General features: G+C 42.1%; 1 pseudogene across 1 annotated transcript; it reads left to right on the plus strand.

Annotated features, from left to right (window-relative positions):
* Positions 1-3,136: 3,136 nt before the first annotated feature.
* On the plus strand, positions 3,137-3,569 carry LOC311172476 (small ribosomal subunit protein uS12-like; annotated as a pseudogene). The gene has a single exon. The product of its transcript is annotated as a small ribosomal subunit protein uS12-like (transcript).
* The last annotated feature ends 812 nt before the right edge of the window (positions 3,570-4,381 follow it).

Raw genomic sequence — 4,381 nt, forward strand, 5'->3', positions numbered from 1 at the left:
ACAGTGCAGGTTTTCTGATCCCATGCAGACCAGGTAAAGGAGGAGTCAGAGTCCTCAGTAGTTTTGCAGGTTTTTTATTTGGGGTTCACCAGGCATATGGCAGGCAGGGGTGCTGGCTGGGGGGCTGGCAGGCTGGCAGGCCCCCCAGCCCCCAGCAAGTCTTCACTCTATCTGGGCTCTCTAGCGTTCATTCTGCTGCTTCGGCTTCTACTGCTGGTGCTGGCATCCCAGTGACGCCGCATTAAAAGCACAGTTTTAGCTCAGCTGAATCCCATCTACCTATGCCCACACCCTATTCCAGGTGCCCGCCATCAGGCATGCATTCAGGACAAGGATCCATCATCTATCCCGATGGCGGAAGGGCAGAAAAGCCTGACATTTTCTTTACCCTACAATAGCTCATCATTTATAAACCAAAAATTTAAGATATATTTGAAGAGATAAGTTTAGGATCAGAGAGATGTGATCAACTAAAATAAAGTGATGTGGAATATGGAAGACAGGAAGTGACAATACAATAATTCTGTCATTTCTCAAACCAGGAAGTCAACAAACAACATACAGAAATGGGGGGGTTAAGGATATGTCAGGGACTGTGTCCCCCACCTCTAAATTCCTATGTTGAAATCCTAACCCACAGTATGATGGTGTTGGTAAATGGGCCTTTGTGGAATAAATTGATTATGAGGGTAGAATGCTCACAAATTGAATTAACGCTCTTATAAAAGTTTCCTCAAACCCCACGTGATGAACTCTTCTAATATCATCCTCTTCTCCCGAGGACCAGAAAATGTCAATATAGGCCTATGAATACCTAACAAACAGAGTAGATGGTTTTTCCTAAGAGAGAAAGGGTAGAAAACTATGCAGGGTGAGGTAAATAGGCACCTGCCTCTACTACTATTTCAAGGATTAAAAAAATCCCATTGTAGGGTAAGGAAAAATGTCAGGCTTTTCTGCCCTCCCACCATCAGGATAGATGATGGATCCCTGAGGTCCTGAATGCATGCCTGATGGCGGGCACCTGGAGTAGGGTGTGGGCTTAGGTAGATGGGATTCACCTGGGCTGAGACTGTGCTTTTAAGGGCGGTGTCACGGGGATGCCAGCAGCAGCAGAAGCTGAAAGAAGCAGCCGAGAGAGAAGCAGAGAATGCCAGAGAGCCCAGATAGAGCGAGGATTTGCTGGGGGCTGGGAGGACTGCCAGCCTCCCAGCCCCCCAGCACCCCTGCCTGCCATATGCCTGGTGAACCCCAATAAAAGACCTGCAAAAACCCACTGAGGACTCTGACTCCTCTAGCCGGTCTGCTGGATCTTAGAAAACCTGCTCAGTGGTTATTCCTGCCCTCTACACCCACCTACTCCAAAGATCCTATCATCTTCAGTTCGCCATAAGGACCTGAAGTTCTCACCCAAGCTAGAAAAGGGATTGAATGTTGATGTGAACATTAGCCTCAAAACTCTGCAAACACCAAAATGACCTGAATGGTGACTTTCTGCAAGATGAGCGGGACTGGGGGTAGCAGCTGTGATTTTGAGTCCCTCTTGTGAAATCGCTGACTGTAGGCAAGGCCCTCCCATTTCTTAGGCCTCAACATCCTTGTCCCCAAAATGGTACAGTTGATCTAGATTAACTATGGATTCCTTTATTTCTAAGGTCTTATGCAAACATTTTATGGGATTAGATAATTTCCTTTGGGAACTGAGGAAACTGGTGATTCAATAGATCCCATAAGAGATGGAAACTTTATTAAGTGCTGGGAGGGGGTGGACAGTGGGGCAGGTGGGTTTCTTTGCAGGGACTGCCCAGGGAGCAGCAAACCTGGAAAGAAATACTGGGGTGTGGGCCAGGTCAATAGAAAACAGCACTGGTCCCATCAAGTTAGATGATTGCAGAATTCCCACTGCCCACTCCGGCCGCCAAAATAAAGGTAATTAGCCTGAAAGGGGCGGGGGGAACCATGCACAGAACTGAGTTATTCGTTAATAAAGAACTAGGTTCAGAATGAGTTGATAATTCTCATATCATATACACTCAAGCATACATGTATCAGATAATAACAGAATTAGAATAACATATGCTTGTCAGGCAGCCACAAGTTCTTGCTTAAAAATAAAAACACTGTTAGGTACTAATTGGCTCCCTAAGAACACCATCATGTCTCTTAAGATTTTACTTTGGTTTGAGCAAAGCTGAATTTATGAGGCATCCAGGTATTTAAATGAAATCATGGCTCTAATTGATTAAATGCATAAAAGTAAAATGACGCTATGTAAATACACTTTGGGTATAATGATAGGTGAATTAACATAAAATAGGGAAGACGCCACATCACACATCTCCAAGCTCTAAAGAACACTCAGTGGAAAGTGAATCGTTCTGCACAGATACTTCCCCATATTCCTTTCCTCCTACACCTTCCAGCACAGGCACAAACCAGCTCAATGTTTCTATTGCTATTCACAACTGGTTATCAGGAACAGGTGAACCTCCAAATGAAGCCCACAGCAAGTACAAGCTATAAAAAGCACTCACTTGTCACTAAGAGAATATGAACAGGTTTAGCACATCTACTTTTCCACACTTCAAGTTTTCAAATGAGACTGTAAGGCATTATCAAGGGATTTTGCAGGAAGATAACTTTCCCTCTAAATCTTTTCATCCAGGCGTGATATACAAATGTGCAATATATCTTTCCTATAATTAAGTAAACTGTTCCCTTGCTTCATAGTTACTCAGCAACAATTGACACCTACATGATCTTTCTGGAGGAAAAAAAATTAGGGTTTATTTATTGCCAAGTAAACTCTTAGGAAATGGACATGTTAATTGATTAGTCTGGTAGGAAAATAATTGAGAAAATACTTTCCCACCACATTTCTTCTTTACAGATCCCTTTTATCATTCTTTGAAATTCTAGTTATAGTGCCAAAAAGCTGCCTTATGTTTTGTTACATTGTCATCTTGCCTCAAGAAAAAAAAAAACTACTACCAGAGGAAAATTGCTTGGTCAAAGGAGAACATGAGATGTCAAAAGAAAAGAAGTTAAATTTAAACATACATTTAATAAGGTTACCACTGAAGATACTAGTTTAAGAGTGTGTTCAGCTTCTGCATAGGCCCTCGGCGCCGGCAGGATGGGCAAGTGTCGCGGTCTCTGTACTGCCAGGAAGCTCAGAAGCCACCGACGAGATAAAAAGTGGCATGATACACAGTACAAAAAAAGCCCATTTAGGTACTGCCCTAAAGGCCAATCCTTTCGGAGGCGCTTCCCATGCCAAGGGAATTGTGCTGGAAAAAGTGGGAGTTGAAGCCAAACAGCCAAATTCTGCCATCCGGAAGTGTGTGAGAGTCCAGTTGATCAAAAACGGGAAAAAAATCACAGCCTTTGTACCCAATGATGGTTGTTTGAATTTTATTGAAGAAAATGATGAAGTTCTGGTGGCTGGATTTGGTCGCAAAGGTCATGCTGTCAGTGACATTCCTGGAGTCCGCTTTAAGGTCGTCAAAGTAGCCAATGTGTCTCTTTTGGCCTTATACAAAGGCAAGAAGGAAAGACCAAGATCATAAGCTTCAATGGTGAAAAGATGGTAGCAATAAATTTCCACATAGTCAGGGAAAAAAAAAAGAATGTGTTCAAATTCAAAATCAACATCTAAAACAAGCTCAAAATTCGTGCCAGATGCATAACATAACAATCCTTCGGTTCCATTTGGAATCAGCTTCTGAGACCTCTGTGCTTGGCACTGAATTTGAAGCTAGGATACAAAGATCATGTCTGCCTTCCAAGAAAGCCTAACCTAATAGATAGATGTGTAAATAATAATAAAAAAAAATCAGTAGGCTATCAAAATTGCAAAAAAAAATAGTCTGTGTATGTGCAAAGGAGTAAATGATTTATTCTGGTGGGCATATGATAAGTGAAATCAGAATATTATTTTGAAAGGATCAAATGATGTTTATCAGGAGAGCAGAGGGAAAGGGAGATAACTTTCCCTCTAAATCTAATGATATGTGAATTTACATAAAATAGGGAAGACGCACATCACACATCCCCAAGCTCTAAAGAGCAGAGGGAAAGGGAAAAAGTTCCAAGCAGTGGGCACAGCACAAGCAAAATCATGAAGGCGTGACATAATCATGCTTTCATGATAAGTGAAAATGAGTATTGCCAGAAGATAAAGGAGGGGTGAGGTGTGATAGATCAGGTGTGGTCAAAATAAGACTTAAGTCAAATTAAGACAAATATTAAACCCTAAAATAGCTAGGAATTTGGAGTTTACCTTGAGAGAAATGTAGAGATTGAAGTTTTCAGCAGAAGTGTAAGATCAAGCTTGCTAGTAAGACAAAGTAGCCTTAGTAGGGTCTGACTTGAGGCAAGA

This window comes from Talpa europaea (genome assembly GCF_964194135.1).
Source record: "Talpa europaea genome assembly, chromosome: 6".
Classification (NCBI taxonomy): Eukaryota; Metazoa; Chordata; class Mammalia; order Eulipotyphla; family Talpidae; genus Talpa; species Talpa europaea.